We start from the raw sequence: 25104 nt of genomic DNA, 5'->3' as shown, positions 1-25104 counted from the left end.
AGTAAAACTTGGCAGGTTGGAGAAATGACAAAGAGGACAGTGGGCCTGGAGTCCTAGGCATAAGCTAGGAAGAGAGAAGCAGAAAGAAGGTAGAGAAATTGTCAGAGGCCAAATGCTGTAGCGCTATGTATAGGCTGATAAGAAAACAGAATTTTGTTTCAAGTGTGCTGTGAAGCCCTTTGGAAGCATTTGAGCAGGGGTAAGGGAGGATTGGATAAAAAAATTCACTCCGGTAAATCATATAGAAAATAAATTAAAGGAAAAGGGCAAAGGATGTTATGATGTTGTTTTTGACAATTCATATTGTTAGGCAATATTCTTTGGTTAATGAATGAATTTCCAAAGTTTAGTTCAACTCTGCTACATACTGTGTAATTGGTCCTAGTCTCGTTCTGTGATATGGAATTTAATTCTTTTTTTTTTTTTAAGATTTATTTATTTATTTAATTTCCCCCCCTCCCCTGGTTGTCTGTTCTTAGTGTCTATTTGCTGAATCTTGTTTCTTTGTCCTCTTCTGTTGTCGTCAGCGGCACGGGAAGTGTGGGCGGTGCCATTCCTGGGCAGGCTGCACTTTCTTTTCACGCTGGGCGGCTTTCCTCACGGGCGGAATTTAATTCTTTATTAAATGAATGAATAGCTTCCCCCTTTATAAAATAAAGTAACAATGAGTCAGTCCCTCTCTGGTATCGGAGACAACCTTAAAAGACACAAAGAAACACTTCAAAAACACCTCCTTCAACTAGGTTGCCGTGTGTTCCCTGGAAGCCTTGTGTAATTGCTTTTTTGGGGATTGTGCCACTGAACTCTACCTTTAATGTAACCAAAGTAATAACCACGATTCTAGCCTTCCATAGACCAAGTGTGGTACAGTCTTATACATATGTTATCTCATTTTAGTCAACAAACACATTCTATGATAGAGATTTTATTACTTACATTTTACAGATTAAGAAATTAACACTCCAGAGAATGTCAATAACTTGTCCAACAAAGGGACAGAGTGTTACTTTTCTTTATTTTATCTTTTTAAAGATTTATTTTTTATTTATTTCTCTCCCCTTTCCCGCTTGCCTTCCCCTCCCCCCCCCCCCCCCGCCCCCCCAGTTGTCTGCTCTCTGTGTCCATTCGCTGTGTGTTCTTCTGTGACTGCCAAAATCCTTATCAGCAGCCCTGGGAATCTGTGTTTCTTTTTGTTGCATCATCTTGTTGCGTCAGCTCTCTGTGTGTGTGGCACCATTGTTGGGCAGGCTGCACTTTCTTTCGCAATGCGCGGCTTTCCTTAAGGGGCACACTCCATGAGCGTGGGGCTCCCCTATGCAGGGGCCACCCCTGCGTGTCAGGACACTCCTTACATGAATCAGCATTGTGCGTGGGCCAGCTCCACACGGGCCAAGAAGGCCTGGGATTTGAACCACGGACCTCCCATGTGGTAGGCGGAAGCCCTATCCATTGGGCCAAGTCTGCTTCCCTGTGTTACTTTTCTTTAAATTCTTCATAATTAGAGGTAATATTACACAGTCATTACAACAAAAAGTATGAGCGCTAGGTAGAATCATGAAGAAAATTATATCAAATATTAATCTATTACATATGTGCTATAAAGATATCTGGGCAAACATTATCTATACATCTGAATAAAGATAGAACGAAATCAGAGAGTAAGATAACCTTTGGAGATTTGAGTAATGGGATTATGGTGTCATTCCCTTCTTAATGTCATAAATGTTAATATTAACATTTTAAAAGTAAAAATGTAATTTAAAAAGTGCTGCTATCTTAATCCATTTATCATACTAATTAGAACTAGGATTTAAATGCCAGCATGCATCCTTTCATGTAAAATCAGTTTAGGCCTCCAACGATATAAAACTCCTTTTAATCTCAGCAACAAAGCAATTCATAATGATATGATTTTCCCTTCACCCTGACTTCAAGGGCCACACTGGAAAATCTGAAAGGGTTCAAGGGTTGCCTACTCTATGGACTTTATAAATATCAGAGATCAAGTATCATGAATGAAGTCAGCATAAATCCACATTTAATTAGATGGGGCAGGGAAGGCAGCTAGCCATCTGGTTTGGATTATACTTCTGTAAAACCAGTTGAGGTGCAGAGTCAACCCAGAAAGCTGCACAGGAAAGCTTGTTTTCTCTCCCATCATCCGCCTTCGCTCCATTCTCTCATTTGTCCCTTACTGAGAAGAAGCTTGTGGAGAGGTAAAGCATTCCTTTCCAGAGAACTCCTTGGGGACTGTCTGGAGATCTTTTTGCCATTCATATTCATATTCACTGAATATTTATGAAGACTTCCTGAATATTAATATTTATGACAATACCCTGAATATGTGTCTGGTGTGTCTATGAAAGAATCATGGAAATTATTTTCTTTGAGTCGCCCACATTAGATCAAATTTGTATGCTGCTGGACAAGCTGTTGGAAGGCAGCCTCAAGCAGGAAGTCTCAGGCAACCCTCCAGGTCTGATTCATCTCCCTTAAGGGTATATGCTGATAGTAGCTGACCATGATGTCTCTAAAAGTTGAGTTGAACAGAGCTCGCTTAGAGCCTCATTTGATCACTGCATTAATAGCCATCTCTTTAGATCAAAGGTATAGGGAAACTGGCACGGGCATATCATTAGCACAAGGAGGAAAGAATAATTACACCAGTGAATTGTATAATAGAAAGTGAATAAAATGGGAAATTTTAGGTTCTATATACATTACCAGAATAAAAATTTAGAAACAAACAAACAGAATTGTACAGTACAAAGAGTGAACCCTAATGTAAACGACGGACTATAGTCAATAGTATAATTATAAGATTATTGTTTCATCATTGTAACAAAGATACCACATTAATACAAAGCCTCAATAATGGGGAAAGCTGTGTGTTTGAAGGTGGGGGTATATGGGGACTCTGCACTGTCTGCATGATTTTTCTGTAACCTACAAGTGTTATAATTTGAAAAAGTTAGAAAGAAAAAAAGAGTCTAACAGGGCATCAAACGATGGGATAAGAGGAAGGAAATGTCTGCAGGACTGAGAAGTACCCAATAAGCTGCAAAATTGCCAAGTATTCCTTCTATCATGTCTTGGTCTTCATGCCTTTGCTCAGAAGGAGCCCTTGCTGCCCCTCCCTCCAACTAAAATGACATCCCCTTTCTTCTGCACCACCACCTCTCCAAATCCCACCCCTTCAAAGTCCAGGAAACACCTGATGTTCTCCACAAGGTCCTATCTGACTTCTCTAGTCTACACTGAACTCTGTGCAATTACAGCAGAGGAGGAGGCATCTGGCAGAGCCTGTCTGGGGGTCACTGCTCAGTTGGCTTACCCAGGCCAGCATCCAGTTCCCATCTTAGTTTAGTCCAGAGACTCATGCTCAAGGGCATTGATTCACAATGCCATATTTCTAAATCTAAATGAGAACTCTAATGGCCAGGCAATAATTTTCTTTCCCTGGCATGTTTTCCTTTAAGAAAATCTATGTGGAAAGACTAAGATGATGAATGAGTATGGGATCAGAATAAGAAAATTTGGTTTAGTTCCCTTAATGGCTGGTAGCAACACTGACACCTGGAGACACACAGTTCCATATAGTTACCTGTCAAGGGGATGACATCAGCCAGATCAGGCATCTTATTCTCTGCATTAGGCTGGAGATGATATAATAAATTCTTTTTCTTTAGGTCTCTTTTCTCTAGGCTTCTAGTATAGAACTCCCCACTTCTCTAAATACATTCTTCTCCACATACATTCTAAAACTTGGACTGCTGGTGTTTTCAAGGTACCATCAAATAGCTTACACTAAGTCTTCATTAAAAGCCTATGATACTACCCATTACACGTTTTCCCTTGTCATTTTTTACTTGCCTCCTTGTACCTCTTTACCCACCATGATTTTGCTAAGGCACATATTAGACAGTCTCTTAAGATTAATTCTTGTAAGCACAGCTAATCTTATCAATTTGAGTTGAATTTTACTGGTCTGTCAGATTTAAATTTATTTTTAAATTCCAGCAGCATCTCCCCTCCACCCCATTTTTTTTTTTCAGCAGCATCTTAATCTAACTTTTTCTTTTCATGAACTCCTGCACCTTTAGTGTCTGGACCACTGTACTTAGCACTTGGTTTCATTTTTTTCTGGATTGTTGATATAGTGGTTTCATGCGAATAAACCCTTACTTCCTTGCTTTACTATAAATACACGGACATAGGAACAACGTCTGACACATCTTCATTCTCCCACAGGGACTAATAGGTCTAGGCACCAATGGAGTATCTAATAAGCACTTGGTGTCAGGTTTTGCCTTTAAGGTGTGAATGCCATTGACAGTAGCTCTGGAGAAATGATGTCATCCCATGGAAAATAAGTTGCATTTGCTTGAACATCTCCCATCTATGTCCCTTTCTTAACCTCCAACCTCACTCATGATTTGCAGCATGAGCTTCAGGATTCAACCCCAGTTGTTTTACCACTCATGGCTTAAGCCTAATGCTAGTTTTTTTCTTTCTTCGTGTAACACTGTCCATCTCTGTTAACATTCTGCTAGGGCCCAAATCATACAAGCCGGGACACTATTTCTCACTAAACTGTGAAAACTATAACAACTGTGACTAGATCAAGTTCAACTCTTTATTGCCTGGAATAATGACTGACACATTATAGCATCTCCACAAACATGAATGAATTAATGAGCAAATTAATGAATGAGGGAGTAAATGAGTGAGGGAATGGTTATTCTTGTCTGGGTCTATAACATCCTGGGCACTAAAGATACTGATTACAACTTCCCTAAGATCAGGTCTTTAGGTCCTGAAATCAGCAGTCTCAAACTACACATACACACACAGAGAATAAGTCATATACGCATGATAGCTCTATAAACATAGTCATTTTGCCATCCCAAGTCATGGTTCCTGTGCTCACTGGTCCCCTCATCCTTACTCTTTTGTTGTATACTTTTTCACAGCTGCCTCCCCAGCCTGCTTTCTAAACTTCTATCCATAACGCTAAATGTCTGATGAGTCTGACTGCCACATAAGCCATCGCAGATAAAATGGGATTGACAATAATATCTACCCTTTAGTCCAATTCTAAGGATAAATGAGAAAATTCCAAAATCACTGAGCTCAATCCCTGGCATTTTCTGTGCTCAAAAGCTACTGTTAATGCTCTTCATTTTATTAATACCTAATCTATAAATGCAGGTCTATCTAGCACTTTAACTCTATCACTTTAAACTCAACAGAATTTAAAGTAAAAATTTCATATTCCTCCTAAAGATGTTATATTCTTCTGCTTCTACTTAATTTTTGCCAGTGGTTCCTCAGGTCATAACCATTAGTGTCACCTTAGATGCTTTTTCTTGCATCTCAGCTCTCTTATCCCTTAGATGCAGGCTCTATCTCCTTCAGTATATCCTGATAGTAGATTTCAAGGAATCTTTCTAAAATACTGCTCTGATCATGTAACTCCGTTTGTTAAAAACCTTTTCATGGGGAGAGAGCCAGCAAGATGGTGGCAGAGTAAGGAGCTCCTAGAGTCAGCTCCTGCTACGGGGTAGTTAGCAAATACCCAGAGCTCTCTGGAGCTAGCTGAAGCACCTGTATGGGGGCTCCCAGAGACCAGAAGAGCATCCTGCAACATCCTTGAAGGAGTGGAAGGAGGAGACGGCCCATCTGCAGAGAAGACTCATAAGTAGAGCACTCCATGCCCCGGAGGCCAGTGCCCATCCTCCACTGGAGGCATGGGCCGCCTCGGGAGCTGTTCCGTGGCTGGAATTGAAAGCTCCACTTCCCCAAAAAGGGGAGGAAGAGATGGTTGGGCATCAATTTCAGCTACCGATGAGTAAATTCAGTGGGCTACAGTATAATCCTGAGAACAGCTAAAGTTTGAGACTGTCCAAGTCAGAAAGAGGCTGGAAGCCACCATCTTGACCCCGCGCCTGGCACAAGGGGAAACAGGCAGACTGAGGATCCCAGGGCTGGTGGGGACTGGCTTCTTTCCATCCAGATCATATTGCACCTCTAGCCTAGGCCCCAGTGCCACTTCCAGCAGGGAGGAAGCTGCAGGGACCTGCACCAGCCTCTCCGGGCCAAGCCATGGAGGCTGGTGATTATCCTACTCTGGCAGCATGAGCCACCCCAGGAGCTATTCTATGGCTGGAACTGGAAGCTCCATTTCCCAGAAACAGGGGAGGAGGAGATGGTTGGCTGCCAATTTCAGCTACTGATTGGTAGACTTGGCTGACTAAGATATAACCCTGGGAACAGCTGGGGTGTGAACCAGTCCAAGTCAGAAGGAGGCCAGTATCCACCATTTTGACTCTGACCCAACCTGAGGGCAAGCCAGACTGACTGAAACTCTCAGTGTTGGTAGGAACCAGTTTCTTTCATGCAGATCATCCAGCAGCCCTAGCCTAGGCTTCAGCCCTGTCTCTGGCAGGGAGAAGGCTGAGGAGCTCTACACCAGCCTATACAGGTAACTGCAGGTAACTTTGGCTGGCATAGACTGAAAATCAGAAATCTACCAGCACAATTGCAGTCTTCTTGGACCTGCACTGCGTAGATTACTGCCAACACTTGAAGCACCTTCCCCACCCCAGGCAGGGAAGAAAGAGACATGAAATTTCATCAGTCTTTCAGGCAACTAAAGTCTAGGCCTGCACTTGGTTTATTCTACATAGCTATGACTCTCTCCCTGCCCCTGGCAAAGGAGAAAGTTGGAAGAAACTTCATCGGTCCCTGGTGCAATGAGGGCAACTTCAGCCTCCATAGCTTACAGCACCAACTACATGCTTAGTTCCTACTGTACAACCAGCAAGGGAGAAAGGGCAGGAAGCCCTAAACTACAGAAAAAATTGCACCCAGAAAAAAATACTCTAGTAAGCCAGAAGCCAAGACACCAACAAAAAATTACAATCCAAGCCAAGAAACAGGAAGCTATGGCTCAGTTAAAGGAGCAAGATAAGCCTCCAGATGACATAAAGGAGTTGAGACAACTAATCACAGATGTTCAAACTAATCTTAATAAATTCATTGAGATGGCTAAAGAGATTAAAGATATTAAGAAGACACTGGATGAGCACAAAGAAGAATTTGAAAGCATACATAGAAAAATAGCAGATCTTATGGGAACAAAGGGTGTAATAAATGAAATTATAAACATTGGGGGGAAGAGGACTTGGCCCAATGGATAGGGCATCCACCTACCACATGGGAGGTCTGTGGTTCAAACCCCAGGCCTCCTTGGCCCATGTGGAACTGGCCCATGAGCAGTGTTGATGCACGCAAGGAGTGCTGTTCCATGCAGGAGTGTCCCCCGCATAGGGGAGCCCCACGTGCAAGGAGTGCGTGCTGTAAGGAGAGCCACCCAGTGCGAAAAAAAATGCAGTCTGCCCAAGAATGGCGCCACACACACGGAATGCTGACACAACAAGATGAGGCAACAAAAAGAAACACAGATTCCCGGTGCCGCTGATAAGGATAGAAGCAGTCACAGAAGAACACAGTGAAAGGACACAGAGAGCAGACAACTGGGGGTGGAGGGGAGAGAAAAAAATAAATAAATCTTTAACAAAAAAAAAAAAACCAGAATCATATAATAGCAGATATGAGGAGGCAGAAGAAAGGATTAGTGGGCTTGAAAAAATGGCCTCTGAAAGTGAACATACAAAAGAACAGATGAAGAAAAGAATGGAAAAAATTGAACAAGGTTTCAGGGATCTGAATGATAGCAAAATGTGTGCAAACATATGTGTCATGGGTGTCCCAGAAGGATAAGAGAAGAGAAAAGGGGCAGAAGGAATAGTTGAAGAAGTGATGGTAGAATATTTCCCAACCCAATTGAAGGACAAGATATCCATGTCCAAGAAGCACAACATACTCCCATTAAAAAAAAAATCCAGATAGACCAACTCTGAGACATATACTCATCAGGATGTCAAATGCCAAAGACAATGAAAGAATTCTGAGAGCAGCAAGAGAAAAGCAGTGCAGACCATATAAGGGATATCCAATAAGATTAAGTGCTGATTTCTCACCAGAAACCATGGAAGCAAGAAGACAGTGGTCTGATATATTTAAGATACTACAAGAGAAAAACTTCCAACCAAGAATCTCATATCCAGCAAGATCGTCTTTCAAAACTGAGGGCAAATTTAGAATGGTCACAGATAAACAGAAACTGAGAGACTTTCTAAGCAAGAGACCAGATTTTCAGGAAATACTAAAGGGTGTGCTAGAGCCTGAAAAAAAAAGACAGGAGAGAGGGAACTGGAAGAGAGTCTAGAAATGGAGACCATATCAATAAAAGTAACTGAAAGTGTCAAAAGAGTGGTGAAAATAAAATATGATAGATAAAACTTAAATAGTCAGGAATAAACTTAACCAATGATGTGAAGCACTTGTATTCAGAAAACTGCAACTCAATGTTAAAAGACATCCAAAAGGTCTAAATAACTGGAAGAACATTCCATGCTCATGGATTGAAAGACTAAATATCATGAAGATGTCAATTCTACTCAAATTGATATACAGATTCAATGCAATGCCAATAAAAATTCCACCAGCATTAAGGAAAACATTGAAAACATGATCATTAAATTATTTGGAAGGGTAGAGAGTCCTGAATAGCCAGAAACATCGTAAAAAGGAAAAGTGAACCCTCATCTCCAGACTTTAAATCATAATACCTACCTATAGTGGTAAAAACTGTGTGGTATTGGCCTAAAGACAAACACAATAGGCCACTGAAACCAAATTGATGGTTCAGAAACAGACCCTCACAGTTATAGTCAAGTGATTTTTGACTAGCCTGTCAAACTCACACAGCTCAGGCAGAACAATCCATTCAATAAATGGTGCTGAAAGAATTGGATTATACATAGCTGAAAGAAGGAAAGAGGACTCCTACCTGACACCTTATCCAAAATTTAACTCAAAATGGATCAAAAAACTAAAAATAAAAGCAAGAACCATAAAACTTTTAGAAGAAATTGTTGGAAAATATCTTCCAGACCTGGTGGTAGGTGGTGGATCCTTAAAGGAGATAAGAGGAGGACTTAGTATACTACTGATGTTTAATGTTTGTAGAAGTTCTAATTAGCTTTAATGTAAAAGCATGGAAATGTATAGAGTGGATAGTAACACACAGTGAGTAACAGCTAGTTTATAAATGGGGATGTGACTGAAAATGGTAGTCTAGTTATGTAAATGCCGATTGACAGAATGCTAGAGAATAATCTAGGAACTGAATATAGCACAGTAAACCAAGAGGTGGATGAGAATTGTGGTCGATGGGACAATGCAAGAGCATCCTTTGTGAGCTAGAGCAAATGTATATCACTACTGCAAGATGTTGGAAATGTGAAGAAGCATGGGAAAAACACAACTGGAGTGACCTCTGGACTACAGTTAGCAGTAATAGTATATACTTGCATCTATGCCAAAGATGTACTGTATTAATACTGAGGCAGCATGGGAAATGTGAGCCACATGTACACTATGGACATGGTAACAATCAGATGATATTATTTTATCGGTAGCAAGTGACACACCACATTGTGTCATATTGTGGTGTGTTGATGGAGGGGTGTTGTTTGGGAATTCTGCACATGTGCATGATTGTTTTATAAGTTTACAGCTTCTGTCATAAAAAATATATTTAAAAAATAATAATAGGGTGGGCTGCGGGAAAAACACACCAAATGTAAGATAAGGACTATGATTAGTAGTAAGATTTTGACAATATTCTTTCATAATCTGTAACAAACGTCTCCCGACAATGTAAGGTGCTGGTGGAGGGTTGATGTATGGGACCCCTGTATGATGTTATGCATGTTTGCTTTGTAAGTTCACAACTTTTACTATACACTACTTAATTGTTTATGTATGTTCATATATGAATGATATAAAGATAATAATGATAGGGTTGGTTGGGGGAAAATAACTTGGTTAGTAGTAATATTTTGACAATGCTCTTTAATCATTAGTTAAAAAGGTTTAACAACAATGCAACGTATTGGTGGTAGGGTGAGTTATGAGAGTCCTGCATGATGTTATATATGTTTGTTTTGTAAGTTCACAACTATTATTATACACTTATTGTTTATGTATGTTTATGTATGAATGATATACTTTAATACATTTTTTAAAAAAACAAAAAAAACCTTTTCATGATTCTTCCTTGCTGCTAATTCAGGAGGACCTGAATTAGGCCTGTAGCAGGAGCATGAAGAGAAAATGAATATAGAATCAAGAGGAAAATAAGAAAGAAGTAAAAATACAGTTAGCTCCATGGTTTTCTAGACTGGTGCTTTTTCTAAAATCAGGTAGTCTTCTATTGTAGAGATTGCCAGTTGTCCCATCATATCCATTCTTCCCTTCTTCTAATGAACAGAAATCCTGATTTTATCTACACACAAGATCAGGCAGAATATAGATTATTTTCTTCAACTGCCTATGCCCTAAGCATGGCCATGTGACTAAATTCTGGCCAATGGGATGAAAGTGGAAATCAAGGGACAAGTAAGGGACATTCCTTCTGCTTTCTCTCTGCCTTCCTACTGTGGAATGAGGGTGTGGTGGAGAACCATCATGGAACACCCAGTCAACCATTACATCCTACAGCAACTAAAAGAGAAATTCTGGCCCCTTATTTGGCCAGAATGGAACTGCCATACTAGCTTGCATTGTTAAAAATGAAAGGAATAAACTGTCTTATTTATGCCACTATTATTTTAAATTTGTTTCATGCAACTGAACATACATCCTAATTAATACTCTTTCGCAAAAGGAAGACTTCTTGAAAGTAATAAAATTTTAAATAAATTAAAAATAAAAATGAACAAGGAGATTTTGCATACCAGAATTTATCACAGGGATAGCCTTATCTCATTTTGGAAAAAGAATGTCTTGCTAAGTACTTGAAATGGTGGGTAGGCCCCAACACTCCTCCCCACCATCAGATCTTAAGGGGTCAGTGGCTGCTGAACCTACAGAAAAGAGGGAAGTTGTTTTTTCAATAGAGTGAGAAGGTGGAGTTCTTCACCTTTATTTCCTGTGCTTAAAACAGCTCAAGGCACAATAGAAGAGTTCATTAAATATTATCTGAATGAATAATGTGCCATGCTGTGTGACTCACTTCCACATCTTCACACATGCTCTTTCTTCTGCTCATATCCACCCCTTATCTGGCCAACTCTTCCTTCAGATCTCTAGGTTATCTTTGTAGCGTACCATCCCCCCAAGACCATGTAAGATCTTCCTGACATGTGCTTGAGTGCCCTTTCCCTCTAACAAGGAAATTATTCTACTCTAAGGCAACTACTTATGTAATTACCTCACTCCCCTCGAAATCTATGGAATCTACCTTGTGTTATTTTATCATTGTATTACTAGCATCTGGAACATGCCTGTGATAGCAGATGCTTTAAAATATTTGTTGAGTGAATAAATGAGCACATCAATTAAAACAACTAATCTAATGAGATAGATTTTATCACCTTCATTTCATACCTGAGGAAACTGAAACTCATATAGGTTAAGTGACCTTCTCATGTAGCTAGCAAGTAGCAAAGTCTGATGGAGATCCGGGCTTGTCTGACTCCAAATTCCATGTCCTTTCCACGTTACTTTGTATATGTCCCCATTTATACAAAGGGATTTTGGGGTATCTTCAGGTTCTCTATGTTTTACAACTTCAGGACATATCATTCTAACAGAATACACTGTGGGAAGTACTTTGGGAGATATGCAATGCAGAAGTCCTGGACCTCTCACTTCTAAGACTCCAGCATAGGTGAGAACCTGGGGTTACATCAAAGCTCTACTATATTATCTAAATATGATTCACATTCCAATTAAAACTCTATCTAGATACACAGCTGAGCCCTTTCAGCATCTTCTCTTCCCTTAAACTTCCTCCTACTGAAAATTGGGTTGAGAGGTAACAGAAAAGTACAGACAGTCACCAATTTACCAGTAGACCATGTCCCCAACGGTTATGTAAGTGGATTTTTTGGAATTTAGAACATATCTTTCATCTTAAAATAAAAAATTTTTTTAAAACCAATTGCTATAAAAGGTAGCTAGGTTTCCAGGCTAGGCCACCTCTCATAGGCAAATTGAACTTCAATACCAGTAACCTTTGTTCAGGTTCCTGGAAGCCAGGGTAAAAGGGAACACTGACCTTTCCTATGTGAGGGGATAGATCCATTAAAGTCTTTTTTTTTTTTTTAAGATTTATTTATTTATTTGTTTCTCTCCCTTCCCCCCCTCCCCACCCCACCCTGGTTGTCTGTTCTCTGTGTCCATTTGCTGCATCTTCTTTGTCTGCTTCTGTTGTCAGCGGCATGGGAATCTGTGTTTCTTTTTGTTGCATCACCTTGTTGTGTCAGTTCTCCGTGTGTGCAGCACCATTCCTGGGCAGGCTGCACTTTGTTTCATACTGGGCGTCTCTCCTTATGGGGCACACTCCTCACGCATGGGGCTCCCCTATGTGGGGACACCTCTGTGTGGCACGGCACTCCTTGCGTGCATCAGCACTGCACATGAGTCAGCTCCACACGGGTCAAGCAGGCCCAGGGTTTGAACTGCGGACCTCCCATGTGGTAGACAGATGCCCTAACCACTGGGCCAAGTCTACCACCCCATTAAAATCACAGGCTGGTAGGGAGCAGCTTCTTTCCATCCAGATCAGATTGCAGCTCTAGCCTAGGTCCCAGCCCCACTGCTGGGGAGGTCCTGTGCAAGCCTCTCCAGGAAATTACTGGCCAAGCCACAAAGGCAGTGATTACCCTATTCTGGCAGTGCAAACCACCCCAGGAGCTGATCTGTGGCTGTAATTGGAAGTTCCATTTCCCAAAATGAGGGGAGGAGGAGACAGTTGGTTGCCAATTTTGGCTACTGATTAGTAGACTCAGCTGGATTAGATATAACCCTAGGAAGAGCTAGGGTATGAATCTGTCCAAGTTGAAAAGAGGTTAGCATGAGGGGAAGCTGGGTTGATGAAAAATCACAATGATGGTAGGAACCAGTTTCTTTCACTCAGATCAGCCTGCAGCCTTGGACTAGGCTTCAACCCCACCTCTGACAGGGAGAAGGCTGGTGGGCCCTGCACCAGCCTATCCAGGTAACTGCAAGTACCTTTGACTGGCGCAGACTGAATAATTGGAAGTCTACCAGGGCAACTGTGGTCATCTTGGACCCGCACTACAGATTTCTGTCCATACCTGTAGCTCCATCTCCACCCCAGGCAGGAGAGAAATGGGCATGAAGCTTCATCTCTCTGGCCAACTACAGTCTAGGCCTGCACAACTTGGATTATTCCACATAGCTGTGCCTCTCTCCCTACCTCTAGCAAAGAAGAAAGTTGGGAGAAGCTTCATTGGTCCCTGGTGCAATGAGGGCAACTTGAGCCTTCATAGCTTACAGCACCAACTACATGCTTGGCTCCTACTGCACAACCAGCAAGGAAGAAAGGGCAGGAAGCACTAAACTATGGGGGAAAAAACTGCACCCAGAAAAAATACTCTAGTAAGCCAGAAGCCAAGACACCAACAAAAAATTACAATCCACACCAAAAAATGGGAAGCTATGGCTCAGTTAAAGGAACAAGATAAGCTTCCAGATGACATAAAGGAGTTGAGACAACTAATCACAGATGCTCAAACAAAACTCCTTAACAAATTCAATGAGATGACTAAAGAGATTAAGGATATAAAGAAGACACTGGATGACCACAAAGAAGAATTTGCAAGCATACATAGAAAAACAGGAGATCTTGTGGAATGAAAGGTACAGTAAATTAAATTATAAAAACACTGGAATCATGTAATAGCAGATTTGAGGAGGCAGAAGAAAGGATTAGTGAGTTTGAAGAAATAGCCTCTGAAAGTGAACATACAAAAGAACAGATGAAGAAAAGAATGGAAAAAATTGAACAATATCTCAGGAAACTAAATGACAGCAAACAGCATGCAAACATACTTGTCATAGGTATCCCAGAAGAATAAGAGAAGGGAAAAGGGGCAGAAGGAATACTTGAAGAAATAATAATAGAATATTTCCCAACCCAATTGAAGGACATAGATATCCATGTCCAAAAAAAAGTGCAATGCACTCCCATCCGAAAAAATCCAAATAGGCCAACTCTGAGACACATACTCATCAGGATGTCTAATGCCAAAGACAAAGAATTGTGAGAGCAGCAAGAGAAAAGCAGTGCAGACCATATAAGGGATACCCAATAAGATTAAGTGCTGATTTCTCACCAGAAACCATGGAGGCAAGAAGACAGTGGTCTAATATATTTAAGATACTATAAGAGAAAAACTTCCAGCCAAGAATCTCATATCCAGTAAGACTGTCTTTCAAAAATGAGGGCAAAATTAGAATATTCACAGATAAACAGAAACTGAGAGAATTTCTAAGCAAGAGACCAGATTTTCAGGAAATACTACAGGGTGTGCTAGAGCCTGAAAAAAAAAAAAGACAGGAGAGAGGGACCTAGAAAAGAGTCTAGAAATGGAGACCATATCAATAAAAGTAACTGAAAGTGTCAAAAGAGTGGTGAAAATAAAATATGATAGATAAAACTTAAATAGTCAGGAATAAACTTAACCAATGATGTGAAGCACTTGTATTCAGAAAACTGCAACTCAATGTTAAAAGACATCCAAAAGGTCTAAATAACTGGAAGAACATTCCATGCTCATGGATTGAAAGACTAAATATCATGAAGATGTCAATTCTACTCAAATTGATATACAGATTCAATGCAATACCAAAAAAATTGCACCGGCATTTTTTTTTTAATTGAAAACATGATTATCAAATTTATTTGGAAGGGTAAGGGATCCTGAATAGCCAGAAATATCATAAAAAGGAAAAGTGAACCCTCATCTTCAGACTTTAAATTATATTACCTAGGAATAGTGGTAAAAACAGCATGGTTCTGGCATAAAAACAGATACATAGACCAATGGAACCAAACTGATGATTCAGAAACAGACCTTCACCTGTATGGTCAAGTGATTTTTGACTAGCCTGTCAAACCCACACGACTAGGGCAGAATAGTCTATTCAACAAATGGTGCTGAAATAACTGGATATCCACAGCCAAAAGGAGAGAGGACCCATATATCACACCTTATCCAAAAATTAACTGAAAATGGATCAAAAAACTAAAAATAATGGTAAGAATCATTAAACTACTAGGAGAAATTGTAGGAAAATATATTCCAGACCTGGTGGTAGGTGGTGGATTCTTAAAGGAGATAAGAGGAGGACTTAGTGTATTACTGATGTTTAATGTATGTAGAAGTTCTAATTAGCTTTAATGTAAAAGCATGGAAATGTATAGAGTGGATAGTAACACACAGTGAGTAACAGCTAGTTTATAAATGGGGATGTGACTGAAAATGGTAGTCTAGTTATGTAAATGCCGATTGACAGAATGCTAGAGAATAATCTAGGAACTGAATATAGCACAGTAAACCAAGAGGTGGATGAGAATTGTGTCGATGGGACAGATGCAAGAGCATCCTTTGTGAGCTAGAGCAAATGTATATCACTACTGCAGGATGTTGGGAATGTGAAGAAGCATGGGAAAAATACAACTGGAGTGACCTCTGGACTACGGTTAGCAGTAATAATAGTATATACTTGCATCTATGCCAAAGATGTACTGTGCTGATACTGAGGCAGCATGGAAAATGTGAGCCAAATGTACACTATGGACATGGTAACAATCAGATGATATTATTTTATCGGTAGCAAGTGACACACCACATTGTGGTGTGTTGATGGAGGGGTGTTGTTTGGAAATTCTGCACAAGTGCATGATTATTTTATAAGTTTACAGCTTCTGTCATTAAAAATATATTTAAAAAATAATAATAGGGTGGGCTGGGGGAAAAATACACCAAATGTAAGACAAAGACTATAATTAATAGTAAGATTTTGACAATATTCTTTCATAATTTGTAACAAACATCTCCCGACAATGTTAGGTGCTGGTGGAGGGTTGATGTATGGGACGCCTGTATGATGTTATGCATGTTTGCTTTGTAAGTTCACAACTTTTACTTTACACTTAATTGTTTATGTATGTTCATATATAAATGATATAAAGATAATAATAATAGGGTGGATTGGAGGAAAATATTTTGGTTAGTAGTAATATTTTGACAATGTTCTTTAATCATTAGTTAAAAAGATTTAACAACAATGCAATGTATTGGTGGTAGGGTGAGTTATGAGAGTCCTATATGATGTTATATATGTTTGTTTTGAAGGTTCACAACTATCACTATACACTTATTGTTCATGTATATTTATGTATAAGTAATACACTTCAATAAATTAATTTTTTTTAAAAAATTTGAGCTAATGAATCAATCCTCTCTCCATTCTCCTGCCCCCAACCATGGCAATATTTTCATATCCTGAGAAAATCAGGAAAATAGTGTTTCTTTTCTTAGCTTGTGGAATTCTTTCTTTAATCATCCAGTACACACACTCCTCATGGTAGCCAAGATCCAGAATCTCTAGGGATTAGTCGGGGAGGATTTGAATTTATAACAAGTCCTCCAAGTGATTAAGCACAATAAAATTTAAGAACCAGAGGCTTCTGTGTATGCCTAGGGCAGTGCCTGCAATTCCCTTCTGATCGCCTTGGGGCTGAGTCATTCCACCTTCTCTCCCTTGGGGCCCTCTCCCTACAAAGAGAAAACTAAGCCACACATGGATTGTCACATTCACAGGAATTGTTAGAGGCTTTTGCAGTCTGGTACATTCATAAGTTCCAGTGGAACAAAAGCAGTCACCGCTGAGCCACTATTGCCTAACGGATGAAAAGATGAGATTTGGGAAAGAGGTGGGAGGAAGGGTACAAGGGAAGTTTTGTAATGGGGAGAAAACAGAATCTAAGGGAAGCTGTTAACATTTTGCTTCCATAGAGTGGTGACTTGAATTTTCCTCTCACCTTCGCACTCTTCCTTTACTTAGGAGAACAACCTAAAGGGACCCTTTAGATACATGAGTTTTATTAGAAATGTGACTGCACAGTAAGAATGAAGTATGGAAAACACTGTTTTATCAAAAATGGGATGGTTTTTGAATGGACTTTATGATCACTGCTCCCAAACACAAATACTTGGCATCAAACATTTATACAAAAGAATATTTAAGAATGCAAAAGTTAACTCCTGGTTTTGTAATTATAAGATCAGCCTCAATAACAAACACATCTAAAACTCTTACCACCAGTAAAATGGAAAAGGATATTTTTATGCAAGTGAAGAAGAGAGGAGCACATGAGATTCTGCATTGGGACCCATTTTTACTGGTTAGCTGCAGTGCATTATCCAGGCTTTTACAGACTAAAGGGGTATATATGGATATAGAAACTCCTTGATAATCAGTAGGAGCTTCAGATAGTTACAGATAGTGTTTGCATTTCAAAATGTGCCTTAGTGCAGGCAGAAGATGAAATACATTCTAGGCAGAACTTTAACTGTAGAGAGAAGAAGGCAAGGGAGGACCAAAGGCAGAGGTTAAATGCAGACTTTTTGGTGGACTCAGCTCCCTCTCTAGCAGGAGCTTCTTGCTTCCTCTACGCTACTGACACCTTATTTCTCAGAGCCAATTCTGTGTTTTAGGTAATTCTCAACCTACACTTTCTCATAAGAAAAGATGCACATTAAAGAGGCTTCCCCAGTTGTGCTTAAGGTAGCAGGTCTGAGCTCTTCACTTTAAAGTGGCATCTTTAATGCACAATGCCCTGTGTCAGACAACACAGACAAATGAACATGACCCACCCCTGGCATGGAAAGAGTTTAAATTTTGGTAGAAGAACATATACAAATTGGATGAAAAGAATTTCCAGAAGTTTCTAACAGATTGGGTGGGTTGGGAAGTCCAGAAAATGGACATTGGAGAAATAAACTGAGGTAGGTGTAGGCTGCTGTGGAAACAAAAACAAGGGAACAAAGTCCAATTTGGGAATTTCAAGAAGACATCCTCAAAGAGATGATGCCGACCTAAACCAAGCCAAGAGAAGGAAGGTGAGAAGGTCATTCCAGGCAGAGGGCAATGCATAAGCAAAGAAAGTGTGGAGGAAGGAGAAAGGGGTATTTTGTATCTCGGTATTATTAAAGAACAAAGGAATTAAGATGTGGGCAATTAAACCAAAAAGTGAGAAGGAAACAAATCTGGAGAGTCTTGTATGTCAGGTTAGAGGTTTGAAAATAGATAAGCAAAGGGGAACTACTGAATGGGTTATAAACTGGGAAGTGACAGGTTAGATTAATGTTTCTGATCGATCACTTGGTTTGCAGTATGGGGGATGGATATCTACTCTCCATCTATGGGAAAAACACTTGGAATATAAGAATTATTAAAGCCTATTTACTGTTTAATGAACTATATAATGTGTGTGGAGGGGGTATGTGCTTATGTAAAATCTATTGTTTTATAGTTCTTTCTAGACTGTTAACATCAGTTAGTACAAGGTATCTGTGATGTAGGCAGGTATATAGGCATTATTGATTCCATTTAACAGATGGGAATACTAAGTTTAAGAGATTAATGACTTGCCTAAGATCATGTAAACAATGAAAGCTAAAGCCAGGTCTATAGACCAGGGCTCTCCATTTTTAGTCTCATGTTTTTCTATGACTCCATCTTTCAATAGTTCAGTCTTCTAACAAATCCACTGAATTCTTTAAAATTTACAGGATGAGAAGAAGAACAGGAAATCACTTTGGTTTATCACACGAAAAAATGGATGGGAAATGTCAAGTTTTCCTGACTTCACAAGTAGAATGAGCAGAGGTCTTCATGCACACACTGTTCCTCTGTCTGGAGCACCTTCCTCCTTCAAATCTAACCCAATCCTCCCTTCACTTCCACATCACCAAGTCACCTCTTCCTCTGTGCTGGGTTACGAGCTCTTCCTATGTTCCAAGAACAGTCCAAGGTCATGTTTTTCATAGCGCTTACACTGTGTGGTGAATTCCTATTTACTGCTCTGCTTCCCAACCAGACTATGAACTGCTAATATTGGAAATTTGTCCCTTTTACTCCCTTTGTTCCCAATTACTGGCATAAGACTTGGCATGCTGCAAGTACTCAGAAACTGTTGATTTGAATTTGTTTAAGAACATTTGCTGAAGGAGTTGCATGCATCCTACCAAGGTTAGAAATAAAATCTATCCCCCATGAAAAAAATCCCTGCACTTACACCAATCCTATCTCCTCTGAGGTCTAATCTCTTGTGCATGATTTATCACCAGAGAAACTGACTGAAACTGCTTTTTTCTTATCTCACAAGGCCATAGTATAAGCTAGTTTACTTTAAGCAAATAGCTTTTTATTTCTCCCTCTATTTTTTCTCTTGCTATTTTTTTTCTTTCTATTTACTTATCAGCTGGCAGCAAGAAAAGAAAAATGACTCTGATCTCTATTTAGATATTTGAAATACAGCATGCTTAGAGAGGGATAGCTGTAAATTGCTAGCTAGGCACAGTTTGAAGATCTAAAACCTATTTGTTCTATTTTGAGTTCCATTATCGTAGAGAAAAGAATAAATGAAAACACAAACACTACATATGGGTAAACTTAAAGGTTCAAACTGTATTCACAAGGCAATGTTCAAATCCATGATGAGTCTTAATCACTCACAAAAATGTGTCTTACACAAAGAAAACTGGATTTTATCAGCAATCTTTGGGATTCAGCACAATCCGCATTGCTTCAGCCTTGGTGCTAACCCTACCATAGTATGAGTTTAGCCCAGGTACGTATCACTCTGTTCCTTAGTTATGTCACTTGTAAAAGGAGGAATGGGCTAGATAGGACTTATGAAGAACCATTTCCATTGTTCCTCCCAGAATTCATCCCACATGTTTTACAATTTGTTCCTATACTGAGTCCTCTGGTGAAATCTCACATTGAGTGGCCAAGACCTTCTGTCAGAGAAACATGTTCCCCATCCCTGGAAATGCTCTGATACTCTTTCCAATGTGAATGTGACTATAGCAGTCTTTGTCTTTTTTAATTTATAAAACTGAACATTCATGTTTCATAGATAATTTATTCTGTGTTCAACCATTTCCTAATCATGGATGAACCATATTTTAAGAAATACCTTTCCAAGTTTGTAAATCAAATTGATTATTGCTTTTTAAAAAAAGGATTCACTTAAGGATCCCTTGCAATATAGTCTCTCAGTGTCTTTAAATGTTTGATTTTAAAATTTATTTGATTTGTGATATATTATTTTCATACCATTGTGGAGAAACACATGAAATGCAGCCTAACACTGACTTCATAAAGAACCCTCCAAAATTTCCATTCCCAAATCATAAATAGGTTTTCCATGATCTCTTCAAGAACTAAATGATATTAAGCATCTCAAATACTTTCCTTCATGCCCATACTAAGTGTTCCTCAATCCTCCATTGTCATCAGAATAAAGCCCAATTTCTCAGCTCTCCCTCCATAGTCTGAGCTCAAACCACTTTCCAGATGTATCTTCCAGTAATTCCATCCCTTTCTACCAAATTGAACTAACCCATGTTCCCCACTTCCCTGCACACCCTGTACTTTCCCACCTCCATCTTTGCTCACATACCCAATCCTGCTTGTTCCCCACTCTGCAGACATTTAGATGGCATAACCTACATGATCACTGTTAGCCCAGTGCCTGGCACATAGTAGACTCTCAATACATGATAAACCTTAATTCACACTTTCATTCATCTTTTGTTCATTCATTTGTGGATCTCTTATTCTATGGACCAAACTAGTTTTCTAATTATGCTAAAGTAAATAAGACCAGAACTGCCTATATAATTTTCAGCTCTAGTACAAAATGAAAATGTAGGGTTCCTTGTTTAAAAAATATTAAGAATTTCAAGATAGTAACCACCAAGCATTATAAGACAGGGGCCCTTCTATGTGCCACTGTAGAGATCACACATGCATGAGACTGGACCTGACTAAGACATAGCCTCTGTGCCCAGGAAACTCATTTACTTTACAGATAAGTATAACATAATTACTATATAATATGATAAGTGTTGTGAAAAACATAAGCACAGAGTGCTGTGGGAACCCAGGGATAAAGCACTCGACTACCCTAGGTTAGGGGTGGAGAGGAGAGATCTCATAAGAGGCAGTGCCTAAACAGAGTTTTACAGTTCAAATAGGAGTTAGAGAGACAAGAAAGAGAGCATAGTAAAGGAAGGGTACCTCCAGAAATGAAATAATTCAGTGAAAGGACAGGAACTCAAAGAAGCACGTCCAAATCCCACTCATCCTTTAAGGCAAGTCTGTTAAGCTTTTTGACTATGAATCACAATAGTGAAAGCACATTTTGACCTAGTTAGTATACACTTTGAAAGAGATATTCTGCAAAACAATACTAAATTCTCAGCATTTATAGTTTCTCTTCTCTTTTAAAATTTTAATAAGTTTACAGTCTTCAATTTGAAGAACTCTTCTTGAAGGACTATCTCAAACATCATCACCTTGGCAAGTCCCATTAATTTCTTCAGCCCTAAACTATCTGAATTCCTGTGGTATTTCTCTTTTGACACTTTCTAGTGCCTGGGATGTGCCAACATCTCCTGTTAGACTATGACATGAAAATAACTTTAAATGTCTTGCACATAATAGGGGGCAATCTGTTCTCTTCATCAATTCTGACATCTTTCTTATGACCACCAAGGTTTTGTCTTGTTTTTATTTCCCTCAAGTTCCATAAAATTTTTCTTGCTCAAGAACTGAAGAAGATTCCTTGGGTTCAAGTTAATGGCCTTTTCCTTGACCCATTTGGTGATTGATATCAAATAACTCTGATTCCATGTCCTCCTCTCGTTGCTTTTCCATTAATCTCACTACAAATTCTGGTTATAGAATTCTGAGACTTCATACTGCCAAAGAAGTTTCTGTAGTAGGTCCTCTTCAGTTAATTGCACTTGTCTTTTCAAGTCTTTAAATCTTTCGATTATGGTGAAGAATTCAACCCTATTTACTTTTTTTTTTTTATATTTTGATGAATTTATTCAATAGGATTCTATACAGTCTTGAAAATGAGTGTGTTATGACCACTCCATCCTATTTACTTTTTTAACTACCAAGTTTCAGGATCTTTCACATATATTTTATTATGAAATCCCTAAATCAATCTATGAACCAGCATCTTTATTATAATTAGCTCCCAACTTTTAGGTTCACACAGACTTAAGTGTGACTGGTTCAAAGATCATGCTATCTCCACAATGCTAATTAAATTAAAATAATGACAAAGTTTTATTGACTGCTTCACATTTGACAAGGGGTCAGCTTAACACAGCGACTAGCAATGTGACCAGGCCTGAAAGTAAATTTGCCAGAAGACTTGTGACAAAACACCCTAGCTTGGTGCTAATGGCCTTGCCCTGCCATTTTGTCATGGCAATGGGCTATTTCCAAGCCTATTTTGGATGTGTTATGTCATTCTGAAAGTTAGCCATCCTGTTCTGTCATCCAAGTTGTTGCTCTGTGGAGTCAGTCTGCTTTATTTCCCCTTTGGTGACAGCAAGAGTACTTCTTTGCTTTCCTGGGAAGCATATAGAGAATATAATGCAAGTTAGAATTAAGTCCAAATGTTTTCAGATATTTTCCCTTGACATGTTATTTATATCCACTTCTGGAGGAAAGAGGACCATTTTCCATCACAAAGCCTAAGTCTCCACCCTCACTGAGTCTGCAGATACAGAGCCTTGTTCTGTGTCTCTACCCACCTAGATACTTGAGACAGGAATCCCCTACAAGTAAACCTAGGATAAGAAAAACATATTGACTGGAGACAAAAGGAAGCCCATTTATTATCTATAACAAGGAAATTTGTACCAAAAAGCAATATGGAGAAGTGCAGGGAGCCTAAATTGAAAGGTGGGAGACAAGATTTCAACAATCACAGAATGAAGTATTATGTGTGAAAAGTACTTTATAAACTGTAAAAGCAACACTAGCAGAAAGAAGCAGGACTTATTTTTGACTTTGACACTGAAAAATAACTTAAGGAATTGTCTGGTCCTTCCACCTCATTTTAGGGAGCAGACTCAGAGAAGGGAGCTACCCATGGCCCAGTCACAGTAACTAGACAAGGATCCCCATAATGCGCACTGCCTCTGATATTTCTTATGTGCAGTTCATGTTTCCAAGGCAAACACATTTCTCTTAACTAAGGGCTCTCATTAAAATTAAAATTGCACTGGATTCAGGCTCCTATTCAGATACCTTATGTTAGCAAAGTCACGTCCAAGCTCCCAGGTGAAGATCCATGTCCTTGTCCTCTGTAGATCAAGATTTACATGCTTTTTTCCTAGGAATTTTCTCATTCTGATAGGGCATCAGGGTCCTCTCTTCCAATGGTCTAATGAGACCAACAAATCTATATCTCCTCCCAGCAGCTATTGCTCTGCTAGCTTTAATACAGAAAACCCCATTTAGGTGCATGGTTACTCCCAGTGATAAAACCTGCAGGAGAACAAAAAGCAGCTTCTTTCTTCCACAGTGATTGCTCCTTCCATGGACTAACTTAAACTAAGCCCACAGGATCTGAAGTGAAAACCTTCCAAGGAGCCTGGGCTGTCTTCACAGGTATGAGACCTGTGTAGTCACACAGGGCCCTGCACTTAGAAAGGCCCTGACTTGTTTTAATGCTCTACTGTTGCCATCTTGAAATTCATTTCAATTTTGTAAAAGAACCTTGCATTTTCATTTCGTATTGGGACCCTCAAATTATGTAGCCATTCCTCCAACTGAAATGGCTGTGTATTCTAAAAACGCCACATATAACAACTGACTTTCCTCTGCTTCCCTTGCTCTCATCTCCTGAAAATAACTTGACATGTGTGGGATTAGGTGGTAGAGGGATAATTTCACAAAGTCCTTACAGTCCCCTTCTTCCATTAACTATGTTAGTTTGCCAGACTGCTATGACAAATATCATGCAATGAGTTGAAGTAACAACAGGAATTTACTGGCTCGTGGGTGGGAAGACTAAAAGTCCCAACAGCAAGGCCATGTTGTAGCATCCTAGTACTGGCTTGCCTCAATCCTTGGAGGTCCTTGGCTTGTGTCTCTACCTCCCATTGCATGGAGATCTCTCTCTTCTTGTTTCTGCTAACTTCTGGCTTCTGGCTCCTCACTGCTGCTTTCTCTGACTTCTGATTCTGGTTTCTTCTCTTTATAAGGCCTCCTACAATATGTGTTAAGACCCACCTGGATTCAGCTTACCACACGTTAATTAATAAAAACATCTGCACAAGTTCTGTTTACAAATAAATTCATACCCACAGGAACACGGATTAAGATTAAGAACACGTCTTTCATTGGGGTACATAATTCAACCTACCACAGAAACCTTCAAACAAATGATTTTCCATAATGGAAAATATGCAGAAAGGGTATCAAGTATTCATCCTGGAATAAATATGAATTGTTAATGCTGCATTTTCTAAATAATACATTGCATTCACTGTAACTCATGGATTCCAATTCAGATATGGTGTATGAGTGTCTACTGTGCCTGATCTTTTATATAAGTTTCTTATTCAGCAATTTCTTCCCAGTTACAAACACCATCAAAATTTTCATTCAACAATTACATATGTGCCAGGCATTTTTCTAGGTTTCTAGGGACAAAGAAATGAACAAAGGAGACAATGTTATTAATAAGTATTTATTATGTAAGGGACTTTGCTGGGAATACAAAAATGCAAAATAAAAAAGTTGTGGCTTCTGTCCTCATGGGGCACACAGGTCAATAGGAAGAAATCTAAAAAATGATGCCAGATCTATAGATCCATAAGTACCAGGAGACAGATGAAAAATACATGAAAAGGAAGGAGTTCAAAAGACAGAATTTTAACTGGATGCAAAAATTATCAATCTATATGTACCGATTTGATATTGAAAATTTGCACAGCTTAGGGAGAAAGATGCTAATTAGAATGGAAGATGGTCAGAGCTTCAATATTGAATTTGCAATAAACAAATGAATCATAAATAAACACATTTGTGGAAATTTAAGTTGGAAATGCT

At 39.3% G+C, this 25104-nt stretch overlaps 1 long non-coding RNA gene across 2 annotated transcripts in view; it reads right to left on the bottom strand.

Moving 5' to 3' along the window:
* Positions 1 to 274: 274 nt before the first annotated feature.
* The window catches only part of LOC101416905 (uncharacterized), a 130480-nt gene continuing 105650 nt past the window's right edge, over positions 275 to 25104 (bottom strand). For both annotated transcript variants that reach the window (XR_011645468.1, XR_009188594.2), the window contains exon 5: positions 275 to 644. This is a non-coding gene — a long non-coding RNA (uncharacterized lncRNA). The remainder of the gene's footprint in view (positions 645 to 25104) is intronic.

This window comes from Dasypus novemcinctus, chromosome 13 (genome assembly GCF_030445035.2).
Source record: "Dasypus novemcinctus isolate mDasNov1 chromosome 13, mDasNov1.1.hap2, whole genome shotgun sequence".
Classification (NCBI taxonomy): Eukaryota; Metazoa; Chordata; class Mammalia; order Cingulata; family Dasypodidae; genus Dasypus; species Dasypus novemcinctus.
This window is presented reverse-complemented; position numbering and strand designations above follow the sequence as displayed.